This window comes from Aethalodelphis obliquidens, unplaced genomic scaffold, assembly GCF_003676395.1.
Source record: "Aethalodelphis obliquidens isolate GAN/ISIS:26980383/991018 unplaced genomic scaffold, ASM367639v1 scaffold2, whole genome shotgun sequence".
In the NCBI taxonomy this organism is placed as follows: Eukaryota; Metazoa; Chordata; class Mammalia; order Artiodactyla; family Delphinidae; genus Aethalodelphis; species Aethalodelphis obliquidens.
Window position 1 is genome coordinate 70,779,892 of NW_020837946.1, and position 18,135 is coordinate 70,798,026.

Genomic DNA, 18,135 nt, shown 5'->3' on the forward strand with positions numbered 1-18,135 from the left:
AATTCTGAAGTCTCTGCAATAAATGCCTTTGAGTTTTTGAGAATAGAAAGAGCTACAGCCTTTTGTGGTCATGGACAAAGAGTGAATTCACCGATCTAAACCGTCTCATGTCTCTTTTCCTCCAACTGGGCCTCCCTGCAGCAGCGGCCAGGGTGATGTCTCCACTTCCCTGCCTCCAGTCCCACCTCGTCCTACCGCAATCTGGGCTCTGCTGCCAGCTCTCCACTGCACCATTCCCATCCCGGCTGGACAGGGACCTCCGATTCCCAAGTCAGAGAACTCTCAATCCTGATCTGAATGAACTCTTGGCTGCATTTGTCACTGTTGACAGGCCTCCTCTTCTTGAAATTTCATTCCCCAGCTTGAAGTTCTTCCACAGCCCAAGTCTAAAATGCCTGGCTCCCCCAGGACCTCATTTCCACTGGCTTTGGGACCTCACCTCCAGCCACACCCCATCTTGAACTTTAAAATCTCAGAAGCGGGGCTTCCCTGGTGTCGCAGTGGTTGAGAGTCCGCCTGCTGATGCAGGGGACACGGGTTCCTGCCCTGGTCCGGGAAGATCCCACACGCCGTGGAGCGGCTGGGCCCGTGAGCCGTGGCCTCTGAGCCTGCGCGTCCGGAGCCTGTGCTCCGCAACGGGAGAGGCCACAACAGTGAGAGGCCCGTGTACCACAAAAAAAGAAAAAACCAAAACAAAAAAATCTCAGAAGCATTCTGTACTCTGCACCTTTTTTTTTTTCAACTTAGCACCTTTGGTTTTATTTTCTTCAACCCAGATTAATCAAATTTTGCTTGAATTATCAGCTTTTCCTTAAGGGTAACCATGCATAATCACTATGAAACCTGCTGTGAAACTTCAGCATTCACATAGACAAACCATGAGTCGGAGAACTCATTTTGTTGCTATTAGCTTCAAATAAGTCAAAACCAAATCCTATCATATCAGGCCTGCAACAAAAGTCGCTGGGTTAAACCCCCTGCTTATCATCATACTATGAAAAAAAGAAGAGCTGACATTTAACAGTCACCCCATCCTTTTAGCTTTGAGAACAGTACTGGAGGGATTTCCTGCTGTCTAAATTCAAGCTGGGATTTCAGAGTTAGCTTATTAGCACATTGGGGAAAATCACCCGTTAATACGGTGGGAAGAACAAACCTATCTATTGTTTCTATCCACTGTTTTCTATCAACGGATAGAAAACACAGCTGGTGATGTTTTAAATGAGAATCTTTGTGGTTTCTCACACGCCTAACCTGTATCACATTCTTGCTTAAAAAAGGGCCCCTGTTCCTTCCATCTGTCTTACCAGATTTTGGGTTTGGCTGCGCTGGCTGTGGACTCCCTGGCAATACCGACTCTGCTGACCGCTTTGGGCGCCGAACTCGGCCTCAAATCCAGTCGGCCTCGATCACCGCAGGGCGCCCTACTCGGCCTCAACTCCAGTCGGCCTCAATCATCGCAAACAGCTGGCCGAGCCTTTGCTTAACGTCAGGCTCACTGGGGGCACGACAGGACTTCGTGTGCACTCTGATATGTTCGGCAAGTTTCGACTTATAAATGAAGCCCTTGCCGCAGTCTGCACAAGCGAACGGCCTGCCGGGCCTGTGGATGCGCTGGTGCCGAAGCATGTGGCCCCTTTCCCGGAAGTTTTTATCGCACTCGGGGTAGCGGAAAGGCCTCTCACCGGTGTGCAGGCCCTGGTGGCTGAGCAGCTGCGCCTTCAAGCGGAAGCTCTTGTCGCACTGGGAACACTGAAAGGGCTTCTCGCCTGTGTGCGTCCTGATGTGCTCCACGAGCTTGGACTCCTTGGCGAAGCCTTTGCCACACTCGCAGGAGAAGGGCATCCGGCCGCCGTGCAGCAGCCGGTGCGCCTTCATGTCGGCCTTCACGCAGTAGCTCTTGCCGCAGTCGGGGCACGGGAACGGCCTCTCCCCCGTGTGCAGGCGCTGGTGGCTCCGCAGCTGCCCCTTGAGACGGAAGCAGCGGCCGCAGTCGGGGCAGCCGAAGGGCCGCTCGCCGCTGTGCACCCGCAGGTGCTCGCGCAGCTTGCACGGGTGGGCGAAGCCGCGTCCGCACTCACCGCAGGAGAGCGGCCTCTCGCCGCCGTGCCTCCTCAGCCGGAAGCCAAGGCTGCTCATCTGAGTGCAGCCTCCGGTGGAGCCGCAGCCGCCCGTGCTGGCGGGAGGCCCGGCCGCACTCGGCGCACCGGAAGGGCCGCTCTGCGCTGTGCACGTGGGTGTGGTCTGGAAGCCCGCACTGCGGGGAGGAGCGCCGGCCGCACGGGCCGCAGGAGGCCGGCCTCGAGAGCCTCCGGGCGTTCCTCGCCAGCCGGGCTGAGGCCCGGCTTCTCTCCCAAGCGCGGGAGCTCAGCCTGCTCGGAGGCGGCCCCGGCACCCTCTCTCCTGGAGCCGGGCCTCTCCCGTCGCAGCCGGGGCACTGGGAAGGCCTCTGCCCCGAGCGCAGGTGGTGGGTACACACTTCACACTCGCTCCCCGGCAGCTGGCTCTCCTCGGGGTGGATTGCCAGGGGTCTAAGCAAACACGACTTCCGGCGGAAGCCCCGCCCACATTCTGGACAGCGGAAGTGCCTCTGGCCCCGAGGGATGCTCAGCAGCTGTTGTGCGCCGGTTTGTTTGCGGAACTGATTCCAGGCCCTGTGTGGTGGGTCCTTCTGGCTCCCCTGGCTCTGAGAGGTTCTTCCAAAAGCCTTACCCACAGACGGGGCAAGGGTGCTGGAGGCCCTCCCCAGAGGTTTCCTGGAAGCCGGGGGGACTGAGAGTCCTGGGACTTACGATTGTGTCTCTTTGGGTGGGTTCCCTGGAGCTGTGGACTACTGGAACTAGAGCCCGAGCATCATGTCTTTGTGGATTCAGGAGGGCGACGACTTGGTCAGGCCTGAAGGAAACATCTTCACTTTTTCCCTTCACTTTTAATAAGGGTTCAGAGGACCGCTGGCTCTGAACAGGATCTACTTGGAAATGGCAGTGGGCTTCTCCTGGTTTCACAGCTTGCTGGCTTCCCACAAACAGTTGTCCCTCAATAACTGGATCCAAATGCAAATCAGCAGAGGTGCAGATTATGTTTCCTGATTTCTGTGATTCTTCCCAGATCCTGAAGAGTTCTCTCCCCTGTTCAAGCCAGGATATTAGTTCTGGTTTGGGAAGTCCATCATCTAGAGAAACAAGAATCTCATAATTGGTGTTCATTACTTGCTTGTAAAGCTCCTTCTGCCATGGCTCTAGATCCCGCCATTCTTGCTCGGAGAAATAAACGGCCACATCCTCAGAAGTCAGAGGTAACGGAGCCGGCTCGGCCATGGGCCCTCGCGGTCCCACCTGGCCCCGGACCGGGTTACAGCCAAGCCGGGAGTCCCGGCTGCCCGCGGCACCTTGCCTGCGGCAGCGGCGGCTGCGGTCTCCCACCCCGCCGCTCCTCGCCGACCTCTGTACTCTGCACCTGTGCCCCTTCTTGTGTCGCTCCTAGGATGGTCTCCTCCACCTGGATAACTCCTATTTATCCTTTAAGAGTCAACTCAGTACTTAAACTCCTTGGGAATAATTAGGCAATAAATAACTAATTTCTTTTGAACTTTTTTTTCAGTTGTGAAATAAGCTTAGAAAAGTGCATAAACCATAGATGTACAGCTCAAAGTCTTGTAGCAAAATGAGTACCTGTACCTCCACCCGAGTTGAGAAATAGAACATGGCCCCCTCCCTAGATGCCCCGACAGCTGTGCCTCTTAACAGTCATCAACCCCTCCTTCAGCTCAGTAGGTAACACTCCACAGACTTTATGTTATTCACCTCCTTGCTTTTCTTTATGATTGTATCACCTAAATATGCTTCCCTAAAACCTAGAGTTTAGTTTTGTCCATATTTGAACTTTCTGTAAGTGGAATCGTGCTTTCAATATTTCGTTGTGTCTGGCAGCTTTTGCTCAATATTATATCTTGAAGATTTAATCGTGCATTTTTGCTTAGCTGTAATTTATTTTTATCATTGCATAGTATTTCATTGTATAAATATACCAAAGTGTGTCTATTTTATTTTTGATAGACGTGGGAGTTCTTGACTATTCTGGACACACTATGATGAAAATGCTCAGTGCATCTGTGCCTGTATTTCTGCAGGGTGTATGCCCAGGAGCGGAGTTGCTGGATCATGGGATATGCCTAGCTTCAGCTTTACAGGATAATGCCAAAATGTTTTCAAAGTGGTCATCACAGACCCTAAGGTTAAATGAAATACCTGTCTTTCGTGCAAAGAATACCCCTACTTGAGATTTAAAACAAAACAAAACAAAAACAAAAACAAAAACTAGTAGTAAGTGTCCAGTGGATGAGAGGTGAGTATTGACAAAGATAGCAGGGAGGATGAGGAGCCACAGCGGAGGGGTCTAGCCCTCCGGGAAGGGGAAGGGGCAGGGTCAAGGTGTAACCAGTGTACAGTCCCACGTAGACTTGTGCTGGCCTCCCAGGTAAACGCTGCAAAAGAGCTCCCCTCCTTTCTCTTGAAAAGAAGGAATGGGGCTTGACTAAGCAAGGATGCCATTCCTCGTCACGGTGCTCTGGTGCTGTGCATGTTGTTTCCGCGGTGTCCATGGACACCCAAAGCAGCTGTGGATCAGACCGGGTTGCTCCTGGGCCAGCCCCCCTCACCCTCCACCCTACTTCCCACTGGCTCCCACCCCTCAGCCTCAGGGATGCTTCTCCACTCCTGGCCCAGCAGTGGCTCTCATGGGTCTCTCCCAGTCTCAGCCCTTCCAGCCCAACAGCAGCCTCATGTTGCCACCACCTGATTGGGGTGTGGAATGTTCTCCTTCCACACCTTTCACTTCTCAATCACCGATAGCACTCAGCGATCACTGAGAGGGTAGGGCAGGTGGAGGTTGTTCCTCCGGGCATTATTCTGAAGCTGAGGCTGAGGGGGTACCCAGGTGTCCTCCTCTTCGCTGTATGGAGAAGTTGGGACCATGTCTTAGTCTTACTGGGTCCTTCCCTTTCCCCAGACCACTCCAGTGCCCAGCAGAGTTCCTCACACACAGCTAGCTACCTAACCTAAGTTGGTCACTTACCCAACCAGCAGCTTTCTAACAACTGGGGACACAGGAGATACACTGTTCCTAGAACTCCGTACTGCACCTACCAGAAAATGATCAAAATGACCATACAAATCTACAATGACTATGCGAATGGCGCCCCCGGAGTTGGGTAGAGCACAGCTTTCTCGCCGTAAGCCGCATTCTGGCTGATGGATAAATAAAATCTGATGCTTATATGCAAATCTCATGTTTGTCAGTAATCCCAAAGTCTTAAAATGGGGTTACCAGAGTGCTAACAAGGAACGATTATCTAAATGACATTAATGGCTCCCTTTAGGTGGAAGATCCACCAAGTTGTTATTTAGGTTCAAGTCAGCCAGAAAATGCCAGCAAAGGGGGGTTGATTGATTTAATAAAAGAGGCAGTGATAAATTCTTCTGTAGCTTAGTGATTCTTCCCATGTGAACTAGAGGGAAACCAGAGACGACATCAAAATCTATCCTTCCATTTCTTCATGATGAGGGGCTGGAACGAAGGGCCGTTGGCTTGTCGACTCTGAACCTGAGTCCGTGATAAGGGCGGCTCCCCAGGGTCCTGCAGGGGGTGCTTCGCTGAGGACGGTGAATGGTGAACTCATAAAAGGACCGCTCAGTCCAGCTGAAGCCTCCTTTCTCCAATTTGCCCACAGGGATGTCTTTTTCTAATTTTTGCAAGGACTAGTGCTGTGTAAGATTTTCAAACTGTTTCCACAAACTCAAGCCTCCTAACAGCAGTTCTGTGAAACTAGCATCTCTTTTGCAATCCACAAGGCCAAACACCCTGGTTTATCTGGCTTCTTTCCTTCTTTCTATGTTAGATTATTTATAACACTATAGGTCAACGAAATCTCTGTTTTCTAAGTTCAGCGCTGCGAGCTGGGTGTTCTCTCTTTGCTCCTCCAGATTACTCTTTTTAACTCCTGTGTCTCAGGAGACTGACCTTCAGGATGGCATCAAGCTGGCTCCCTTGCCTCTGGCTTCCATCTGGAGTTGGCCAGTGTGAGGTACCTGCAACCAGTGGGCTGGAGGGATGATTAATCAAGGTTTATTGCCCAGGCTTCCTCCCTGTGGCCCGCAGATTGGCAGTGTCCCCATCACGGGTTGAATCGTGTCTCCCCTAAATCCATATGTGAAGGCCTGATCCCCAGGACCTCAGCATGTACCTGTATTTAGAAATAGGGCCTTTAGAGAGGTAATTAAGTTAAAATGAGGTCATTAGGATGGGCCCTAATCAAACATGACTGATGTCTCTATAAGAAGAGATTTGGACACAGATACATGCACAAAGGGAAGACCATGTGAAGACACAGGGAGAAGACAGCCATCTATAAACCAAGAAGAGACACCTCAGAAGAAGCCAACACTGCCAACACCTTGATCTTGGACTTCTAGCCTCTAGAATTGTGAGAAAATAAATTTCCGTTGTTTAAGCTGCCCAATCATGGTACTTTGTTAGGGCCTTCTACCAAAATCACAGGTGCAGACCATGCTCCCTGTCCTAGAGCCACAGTTCTCCCCCTGGCTTGTGTTACTGCTCCCTCCCCGGACTCCAGGCTTAGGGGAAGGAAGAAAGGGCTCCCTGCTGTTGCTGCTGTATCGTGGCTGGTTTCCCTTTGCTTTTATTATGATATAATATAATATAATATAATATAATATAATATAATATAATATAATATAATACACCGTCTTTATTAAACCCTCTTCAATTACTCCATTTGTGTGCATCAGCGGTTACTTGCCGGAGCTTAGACTCATCCACCTGTTTCTAGCAATTTGTCTGGGTTGTTCCTAAAATGTAATCCTACCCAGCAGACCCAGACCAGAACGGTTCATCAGGTGAGATGAACCCTCTGCCATCTTACCATGTGAAAAACATTTTCTGAAATTTCCAACGGTGACAAGAAGCTATTAGAATATGCAACTTAGTGGTGAGCTCTTCGTAAATAAAGATGAGAAATCGGTCTAGCCCAGGAAATGCTGACATCGTTGTAAGCAGGGAGTGAGAAAGTGGCTGTTCTGAAAAAGAAATTCATGCTATGGAGAGAACACTCTGGAAATGGATATTTAGAATTGTTTCCACCATTGTGTAAATCGTTTCTGAAAACAATGTTTTCTCTGTTAAAAATTCCGATAAATACACATTTTAAAAACTTGGAAGTAGGAGTTAAAGAAATTATTTAAAAACCTTTCAAATGTATAATTTCAGAGAGCTTTAAGCATATCTCTAGCTATCTGCTATCTGCAAAAATGGTGCTTCAATGAGGCTTCCTTTCTCTGACTTTCTCTGGGTTTGGCCAATTGGAAGCACTTTTTCATTAGATTATAAGAGCAATTGATTGACGCCAGAAAAAGATGGAAATTTATTAATAAACTTTCATCAGAATCTTTGCCTAGTTAGTGGATGTGGCCAAAAACATGTCAAGATGGAGTCATTACAGACAACAATGTGCTTCTTGCATATCTTTGTAGCATTGCTTTCAGACACAGTAGTCACTAATCAGGTACCAAAATAAACTGTGCTTAGAATCAGACTTTTGAATCAAATCACAAAGTGGTAATGCCCGCTTTTCGAGTGAAGCATATACATATAAAATGAGCATACAATGTGAATAGCTAATGAAAGCAAAAAGGGCTTTTTTTGCCATCCAGAAAACAATGCACTTAATATTGTCTCACCTTAAAAAGCATTCTCTTTGTTTGTTTTTAATTAATAATGTATTAGTTCAATAGTACATGTGTATCTATAAACAAATAACAGTATTGGGAGTCATCTTTTACTGATTCTGCTGAGTCATGCAAAACGTTGGAGACCACTGAACATTCAAGCATAAGGGGCTGCAAAATAAAACTCCACCGTATCTGGAATCTTAGAACCTCAGGTTCACAGTTCTATCTTGTTCAAACTGACTTCAAAGCCAGTGAAGGGGGAAAGCACAAAGGAATGCTGTGCCCGAGGGACAGCCAGCGCCACCCAGCCTCCCGCCCGAGGCAGGGGAGTCCGCTCCTGGGGTAGAACTGCCACCTCTCAGAGAGTTTGGAAATATTTGGAATGTAGTGGGAGGCCCAAGGGACCACCCAGTAGTAAAAACCCGGAGGAAAGCCTTCCAAAAACAACAGGGGGTAGAATGAGGGTAGCTCCTCCCCACTTCCACCTCCTGGCCAGGCCCGGGCGGGAGCAGTCCATCTTCCTGCATTCCTGCCTGTCACAGAGGCTACGAGCCTTGGAAATAATGCTGTCACAGTTGCAGTGTTTGGAGGTGACAGAAAACATCCTAGTCGCGTCAGAGAAAATAGCCGTTTCGACTAGACTGCGGGAAAATGCCCCTGGCACTCAACTCAGCATGCCTTGTCTCCAGTGCCGCCAGCAAAACAAGAGCCCAGGTCCAGGCAGAGCTCTGGACCGTATGTACATTTATTGCCTGGCCTTTCAGGGAAAAGGCTATGAAGATACATTGATGGAGTGGAGATGTCATTATGTGATTTTGAAATCAATGCCACTTCCCAGCTGTTTTTTGTTACTGTTTTTACAGGATGCCTCAGTGATTAAAATTAAAATGTGGTTACAGAACAAGGGACCCAGAGAGCTGTTCATTTCTCTGCATTCCTACAAATGCATCCTGCTGTTTCCAGCTTTTCTCCTTAAAGGCAGGGTGAATTTAAATCGCCTTCTCGGCACTGAAGGACGCACCAAAGCAGTTTCATCTCCCTGTAGAAGCCTCTAGAGGAGATTATCTGAATGCTTGAAGAAGCCGTTCGTCTTTACAGTTATCCCAAAGAAGTCAGGTGATGTTAACAAGACATTCTTTCTGCTCCCGACATTCAGAGTTGTAGCTTTGTGTCTTAGATGCTGGTGATTTGTCGTAGTTTTGTTTTTTAAGTCCATTCAGTGGTGGTCTGAGTAGAGATTAATGGGATTTTGTCATCTAAGTGAGGTGAGCTCATTCCTGAGTTTTGCTAAACTCTACTATTCAGCCTCGTGCTCAGCTCACAGGGGACCTTCTAAATAAACCCCAAGAGCCTCCCGCTGAGTGGAAGCACAAACACTGCCCCGAGATGCTGCCATGTTACACGACTGTACCCTCCAAACTGGATTTTCCTTCTCTTCACTCCTACAGATAATAAGGCCACGTGGTCCCAAATTATTTTCCAAGATGACCTTCTAAATGGATACCTGGGGCCTCCAAACTCCCTCCTACCGGGAGGTGTCTTTCATTTTCTCCACACACCATGCTCCAACAAAACCAGACTTCTCACCTTGAAGAATGCAGCACGTATTTTCATCCAATCGGCTTTTTTTTTTTTTTTTGCGGTATGCGGGCCTCTCACTGTTGTGGCCTCTCCCGTTGCGGAGCACAGGCTCCGGACGCGCAGGCTCAGCGGCCATGGCTCACGGGCCCAGCCGCTCCGCGGCATGTGGGATCTTCCCGGACCGGGACACGAACCCGCGTCCCCTGCATCGGCAGGCGGACTCTCAACCACTGCGCCACCTGGGAAGCCCCAATCGGCTTTTTGAAGAATGAAGCTGAGACCTTGATCTACTGTGGTTTGCCTGCCCTGCTCTGTAATGCCAACAGATTACTGGGCCTTGTGGCCACCTTGTCCTTCATGTTTTGTGGCCAGGGCCATTCCTGTCTTGGCTGGAGAGCTAAGAGTGGAATTTTAACTATGAATTTCCTTGTGTTTAATAGGCTCACGTCAAAAGGCCGCATTCTGCCTCAGATATGCATGAACAGCTTCCACTGGTGTTACTCATGTATCTCTGAGTTTAGTTAAAATACTCCAACACTTGGGCACTATTGAAAAACATTCTTGTTTAATTGCTTTAATGCGCATGTGGGAGGGTGAAACCGGCACGTGGAAATTAATCAAAACTTCACTCTGTTCTAGGTAATGTTTGTTTTTTTAAGGGAACAAAGCCATTTGGACAATCCCGCTAATCAATTCCATCATTGTACATACCAACCACGGGGCCCCTCCAAGCTGCTCTTGGAGGCCTCATTAGCCCAGACCCATCTGGTTATTTAAGGGGCAGCTGTGGTAGAATGAAGCACACCACAGGTCTGGGCTCAAAATAGGCAAGATCAAATTCCAGCTCTGTTAATATTGTACCGACTTGGGCAAGTCACTTAGTCTTTCCCAGCATCTATTCATCTGTAGACTGTTGAATTTACAAGGTTATTGTATGAATTAAATAAATAATGGATGTTAAGTTATGGAGATAGTAAGGAGAGACTGACTTATGGTCAAACAATGGTAGAGCAAGCGTAGATTGGTATAACTCCTTTGGAAAGTAGTTGCAATGCATACCGATAACACTAAGCAGATAAAATTGTCTTCTTTGATCCAATAATTCTACATATGAGAATTTGTCATTGGAAATACAAAAAATAAATAAATAAGGGGAAATCTTTGTGTGTAAAGCTTTTCTTCATGGCATTTTCTTTTTATCATGGGAAATAAGTGGAAGCAACCTAGATTTTAAGTAATTAAGGAAATGTTTAAGTACATCATTACATGCTTAGATGATACTTAAATGATCACATACAGAATCATTGGTACCAAGAAAACATAAGCATTAAAAAGGACTGGAAGGAAATAGGACAAAATTTCCAACAATAATGGGTAGAAGAAAACCAGAAGATGCTTTGGATAAAAGCACTGTATGAACTTTTGCTCCTCTTTGCATTCATAATACCTTATACATAGATGACACTCTTTACATAGTAAATGATTTTTTTTTTAAGTATTATACCTTAGCTCCTAATTAACTAGAACACTCGGCTCAACTAGCTTTCCAATTAATCAAAGCTTTCCCTTAATTAGCCCTGCAAAATAGTTTTGAAATATTTTTTTCTGGTGGTTTGTTCTTACTTTTCCATCCAACTATCTGTAAGATCATAGATATTCAGGAACTAGCACATTGGCATTTGGTCAAATAGCAAAAGCTTGGATTCAGTCATTGAGTGTCACAAGGCGCAACATCAAAGGAATTTTCCAACATTGCTCCCCACATACAGCTGGGCCCATGTCACTTGATCCTAAAGAATGCCAAGCAGTGTGCAGCGGGTGGTGACCGCTCATGGCAGGGGAGCCAATGTATATGTTTCCCTCAGGAGGAAAATGGGTGCAAGCCTAAAAAGCCGGGGGGGGTGGAACGGGGGACACTTTAAGTGTAGACAGCAGTTTTCAGAGAAAGTTCATCGGCATTATCATAGTGAGTTATGCACAAGGAGGGAATGCAATAAATAAAACCTCATTCATTTACAGAAATAGAACCAAAGCACCCAAAACAGGCAACTACGTGAATATTCGGTTCTCGGAGCCACTGGAAGTAATATTTATTGCCTTCAGATGAGAACCACCTTTAGTGGCTTTCTTTTGAAATAGCATTATAAAATACCATTTTGTATTTCTAGCACATCCTATGGGCCTCTCTGTGGCTCCTTTGGGAACAGAGAGCCAGGCTCAGCATACAATGGAGTTGTCCACCTGGGAAATGGAAGCTAGCCTGTGTTGGGGCAGTCCATGGAGGAAATGAATTTTGCAGAGAAGGAATAATATCTCTAGGGCAGAAATTAACTCAGTCCTTGAATTTCAAATAGAAGTGTTTCCTCGCTGCTGAGTTCACCTAAAGAGCAAAAGAACAAACTTGCACCTCAATTACAGGAAAGGAAAAGCCCCTTGAAGGCTCATGGGATCACAGAGGTTAGAAATGAACAGTACTAATACTCCACCACACACAAGACACACATAGATGAGGAGACAGTTGGAAGAGGTTAGAAATTTTTCAGAGATCACACAGCCAGTAAATGGTAGAGTCAGGATTCAAATCCAAGTCTCCTGGCTCTCTGCTGCTCTGGCTTCTACACTACTCAAATACCACAGGGCTTGCAATCTGCCAAACGACCACCAGTACTGTTCATCAGACGTTCAAGAAGCAGTGTAGCACCATGGCAAGTGCTTTGGAGTCAGACTGGAGTTTAAATCTTAACTCTGTCACTGACTAGTGTGTGACCTCGGGCAAGTCATCTCTCTGAAAGTCAGGCTCATCTATAAAGCAAGATCATAAACCCAGCCCCACAGTGTGGTGGGAAGAATTAAGTGAGATAATGCACCTCAAGCACTGAACAGGGGGTTTGAACCACCACGGGGACTCAATGAACAGTATCTGTCATTACTAACCTACCCCTGTCCTTGAAGGCAGACCCAAAGCCCTGAACAGTCAGCTCAGCCACAGAGGAAGAATGTGGTCTAAACACTTCATCCTTCTTCACAAAAGCTGTATGGATGTCTCTTGTCCTCCTCTGTGCCCAGCAGGAATAAATCAAATCCAGTCTAGACCATTTAGTGCTTTTACCATTTTTGATACTAAACTCATCAGTTTTTATTTTCATTTTCTAGTTTACCCAAACCAGCCATTTTTAGAGGCTAGCGACTTTAAACCAAGGTTGCCAATAAATTAGACTCATCTTGAAAACACCAGGATCCTTCTGAGGGAATATAAATATAAACACACACAATACAGGGAAAAAAATTTTTTTAATTTATTTTTTATTGAAGTATAGTTGATTTACAATGTTGTGCTATCTCTGGTGTGCAGCAAAGTGATTCAGCCTTATATATATATATGTATATACATATATTCTTTTTCATATCCTTTTCTATTATGGTTTATTACAGAATGTTGAATGTAGTTCCCTGTGCTATACAGTAGGACCTTTTTCTTTATCTATTCTATATGTAATAGTTTGCATCTGCTAACCCCAAACTCCCAATCCAACCCTCCCCAATCCCCCTCCCCCTTGGCAACCACAAGTCTGTTCTCTATGTCTCTGAGTCAATACAGGGAAATTTGATAGGAGTTTGGTCATCGGCTTGAATGCCAGCTCAACTCTAAATTTGCCCAGTACTATTTTGGGGTATTAAAATCTATATGTGCTTAATACCCCACCACCCTGCCGTCCATGAGGTTTGAATGTCCTTTATAGAATGAACTTGATCCTCCCGTCTTACTTTTGGTCTCTCTCCAGAGAAGCTAACACACTGGCATAGCTCTGCCATTTGTCAGCCAGAAGTCTGGTTACACATTTGCTCGTCAATCTAAACCTAACCTATTCTCATACAAGCACTTGGGTTTTTGTGTAAATCAACCAGACGTTCTGTCATTCACCAGCAATATCTCTCCATACTGTTCTACACCCATGTGCCTTCATGAACTAGTTCACTATGTTTGTGGAAGAAACATTCAAATGAATGTGCTTTTTCAGGAATAGTGACACCAGAATGTTATAAATCTGTTCATTACCACAACAAGGATAAGTGGTATTTCTGCCAAAGACTTTTGATAACGGGTGCAGTAATGCATCTCAGCACTTTCTGAGATTAAAGGTCTGCCCTGAGAGGTAAGTAGGATAATGCATGACTAACAAAAGCAAACCCAAATTTCGGAGCTAAGTTTTCCTTGTCAGTGTAACTGATCGTTTCGAGCAGACGCTGCCTTAGAAAGTTCATAATGTTATTTCTCTTCTCTTCATCTTAAAGTCCAGGTGAGGCTGACCCCATGGTTTGTAAAAGGGCAGATCCTTATTAACTTAGCATGCTTTATTGTGATGTTTCTTATATTGGAATTCACACGTTTTTAACAGTTGTGCTTCAAAAATCTGCTATGGTTTAAGGATAATATTTCACAGAATTATTAGTTCATCACTTATTAAAATACTTGGACATTCAGTTGATTAGTCTCTTAAGAAGCTTTTTAAGATATTTGTTTCTGATTAGAGTGATTAATTGTTAACATTTTTTTAAAAATAGGTGATTTGACTCTAGCCCTCACTAGCTCTTTTAGCATTTGCAAGAGGCACAAAGGAACTAAGGAACTGGAAATTTAAACAAGAAAAATAACAGTTCTCATTGACACCCGCTTTACGTTGGATCAGTTAACTTCAATGTTTCTGGATTGTAAAATGGTGTTTAAATGTAGAGCTAGTTCATGAGAACTATGGAGAAAATGAAGGGGAAATCCTTCAATCTAGGATGTCTACAAAGAGCACGTTTTATTCCTACAAGTGTCTGAAAATGCCTGGTGTCATTACTATTCACTTTGAGCACTTGGAAGTATCAGTGCTGTAAAAAAAAAATCCAATATCTGTGAAAGGTTATTCATCCAAATAACATGTCCTCTAAAGTTAAAGCCTCAGATAGAGCTATGTCATATTGGCTTTCAAGATTCCTAAAATGGACAGAATATAGATTCTGGTCAGAGAGCAATGGCTGTTATTTACTGTTTTGGATTCGGAACAGGCTCAGTGGATCACAGTTAAAGTTTTGGGGTACAGGGTTTCAAGTCGCTTGGTGATAGTATAAAGATTAGCGTCTACCTAAGTAAAATTCTGAGCCTCGGTGAAATGGAGAAACGTCTTCCTCCCCAGCCATCTCTCCTCTTCATTCCTTTCATTCTCATGGTAGCCTTTTTCCTCTATCTGACGTACTCCCTCTAGCGTTTCCTAGATGAAGTACAGAGCTAAAGCTCAATTTGCAAACAAAAAACATTATTGCAGTCTCACAATATTATCCCCAGTTACCATACACTAAATCAAACTTCCCACCAGATGTTTTGACGTGAACTTTAAGTGATTGCCAGAATTTTTCATCTGAGCGTCTCAAAGTTAGATTCTTGTATTCCAACTTCAGATCCCAAAAGGGGACATTGATTTCTACTCTGTTAAGGTTGGATTCCTTCCCTGCCTTTGAATCCTTATATTCTAATTTACTTTTATTGAAACATGTGGGGAGGCGGTAGGGAGAGTTGGGGGGAGATTCGGTACTGAACTAAAACATACAAGCAGGCATTTCTTCGATCTATTTTCCAGGGGTAGAACTTACACTGAATGCTCCTAAGTTACCCAAGAGGTTCAAGGTATTTTGACTCAAGAAAAAAGTGATGAATTTTTTAAAATGGTTTTACGGAAACCATGGGCATATTTTCCACCATAGAAGCCCTTAGTCAAACCAGAAAGAATAGCTACTTGGGAAATGTATTGCTTATGAGCACTTTTTCTTGACAGAGAAGAAAACCTGTCAGCTGCTGTTGCTGCTACTTTGGAAACCAGCCGCAGCTGATTGTGAGAACTAACTATAGGCCAAGGTCATCTGGGGATCCACACTGCTCACAGGAATGTCACCCACACCTTGCCGGCCAGTTCAGCCAGTCCAGCCCAGAGAGCTATTTTCAGCTGGCCCTCCCACAAGAAGGCCCTGGACTGTCCTTCATGCCACCGGCATCTAGTTTTATACTTAACTATTCTGAACCATAATCTGATCTCTTCTCTCCTTGACAACATCCTACATTTTTGAGACCCCCATAGTAGGTTGATAGATACGTCAAATTTTAATATTAACACTGACCTTTTGCTTAAACAGTACAAAGCTCACCCACACAGATAGCTCTACTATATCAAATTACTTCAACCGAGTGCCTGAGCGGGAGACCTCAGCCTTATTTAGCCTCCTTCATCTCTACAGCCATCCGCCATCTCCCATCACTGCCAGGCCTGGTCCATTCAGATTCCTAAGGATCTGTTGTTGATCTTCTCCCCTTCCATGTTTACTGTCATTACATTTCACCCACGTTTGCCTAGACTTCTGTAATAGCCTCCTAGCCAATCTCCCCGCCTCCAATTCACCAATATTCTACCCTTCGTTATCTTTCAAAATCACAAGTCAGAATGCATCACTCTTCTGTTTAAAATCCTTCCATGGTTCCTCATCACCTATGAGATAAAGCTACACACACACACACACACACACACACACACACACACACACACACTCACACAAACATTTTGGACTCTGCAGTTAGACTATGAGGCTTTTAAGGTAGGCATCTTTTATTATTGATTTTTGTGTTCCCATCACTTAGAGCCATACCTCAATTGAATCATAAATACATTTTGTTGTATTAATTAATAAAAATATAAATCTCATGAACAAATCAGCCAGTTGCCCTCAAGAAAGTATATCTGAATCCAAGGCCCATCTTAACCTATGCCCTTCACTAAACAGAACTTGACTTACCAGGTTTGAAGTTGGGTCGTAGTCTAAGGACCCATATCTGCATTACAGAAAAATGGATGCTTCTACCAAGAGATGACCTAGAAAAGTCTTGTGGGCTAGGGAATTAGGTCAGAGAAAAAGAGGTAGGAGCAAGATGTGTGGGGCTGGGGCTTGTCACCTGATGTGGACTGTCCAATCCTGGAAGACTTAGGAACCTAAGAGGCTGTTAAAATTGAGACAGACATCATGCATGTGTCTTATCCGTGGAGTGCCTCTAGCCTGTCTCTTCTTTACTTAACATCTCTGCACTCTCTGCTCATCTATGCAAGTTCCCAGCTTGGGTCTCAGGTTTAACCTGGTAACCTTGACTTCAAGATCAATTACCAGCACAGTTTCTACCTTTGCCATTCTAGGTTAGTCATTTCCCCCCATGCAGTTTTCCCCAGGATAAATACTTCTTTAAGAGGTTTCCGAGGTTTAGTTAATCATGCCTATCGTGGTGACATTTGGCAATCACAGTTCGTGACCCACGGTCTTCTTGGCATCTCCTTATCACACCAAGTATTGACTCTGCTTAAGTTCTGCTCAAAGCTCAGGCAGATGTTGAGCCCTCACCAGCTGAGAAAGATTGACTCCCAGAAAATCATGTCAACCATATAGTTCTTCACAAATCTGGCTAGCCTTCATATCCAAACCTCTCTAACTCTTCATCTATACAAACTCCCTATTTTTTCATTATATCATTAAAGAATAATTACTGAGCCTTTATTTGCCAGACCAGGGATGGAGACAGTAAACAACACAAACACAATCCTTCTCCCGCAAATCTTGCAATCCAGCCATCTCTCCATTGTCCCTTGAATCCTACCTTTATACAGGACTCTTCTGTTTGCATTGAATATGCTCCTACCTGCCATCCCTCTGGGCCTGTGTGAATGCTTGTAATTCATCAAGGCTCCATTCAAGTCTTCCCACCAATGTCCTGTGTAGCCTCTCTCTTACAGCGAAGTGGGTATTATGAACTGATTAAAGGACCATATCTAAGGATGCTGTGTGCAGAACCAATGCGGATCCTAAGGAGGCTTCTAGAAGTACCTCCAAGGGCTCCGTCATACCTATAATTTGTATCAGTTGGAGGTTTTGATATACATAGAAAGTACATGCTTACTCCTTGTGTGAACAGCATGAAGTTGGATGGGAAGAATGATATCCAACCACAGACTCAAGATGTATTAGTCATCTCTTGCCACACAGCAAATCATACCATAACCGAGGGGCTTAAAACAACAAACATTTATTATCTCACAGTTTCTCTAGTGCAAAGAACTCAGACTATCCCTGTGAGCAAAGAAGGAAACCCCTCAGCCTTCGTTGGGGAGCCTCCCATCCACTTGCGGGAAATGGAAGGACAAGACGAGCCTGAAGAAATCCAAGGAGAGAAATGGCAACATACTCCATGTCATGTAGGGGGAAGAACAGCGCTTTAGAAGTTTTTTTTTAATTAATTAATTAATTAATTTTATTTTTGGCTGCACTGGGTATTCGTTGCTACGCGTGGGCTTTCTCTAGTTGCGGTGAGCAGGGGCTACTCTTCGTTGCGGTGAGCGGGCTTCTCTTGTTGCAGAGCACGGGCTCCAGGTGCGCGGGCTTCAGTAGTTGCAGCACACGGGCTCAGTAGTTGTGACTCACGGGTTCTAGAGTGCGGGCTCAGTAGTTGTGGCGCATGGGCTCAGTTGCTCCGCGGCATGTAGGATCTTCCCGGACCAGAGCTTGAACCTGTGTCCCCTGAGTTGGCAGGCGGATTCTTAACCACTGCACCACCAGGGAAGTACAGAAGAATTTGAAAATATACTCTGGGCTCCCATCTTCACTTAACAATAAGGCAACAGGGCCCTTAGTAAGCAGCTGCTCCCTTGTGATAACCCATAATCTCTAACTGGACTCAGTCCTCACACTGCCTTGTAGCATCTCCAATTGTCTCAACACTGAATCTGCTGTCGGCTGC

At 45.6% G+C, this 18,135-nt stretch overlaps 1 pseudogene; it reads right to left on the reverse strand.

Moving 5' to 3' along the window:
• Positions 1–728: 728 nt before the first annotated feature.
• LOC113605173 (zinc finger protein 786 pseudogene) lies at positions 729–3,435 on the reverse strand (annotated as a pseudogene).
• Positions 3,436–18,135: the final 14,700 nt, after the last annotated feature.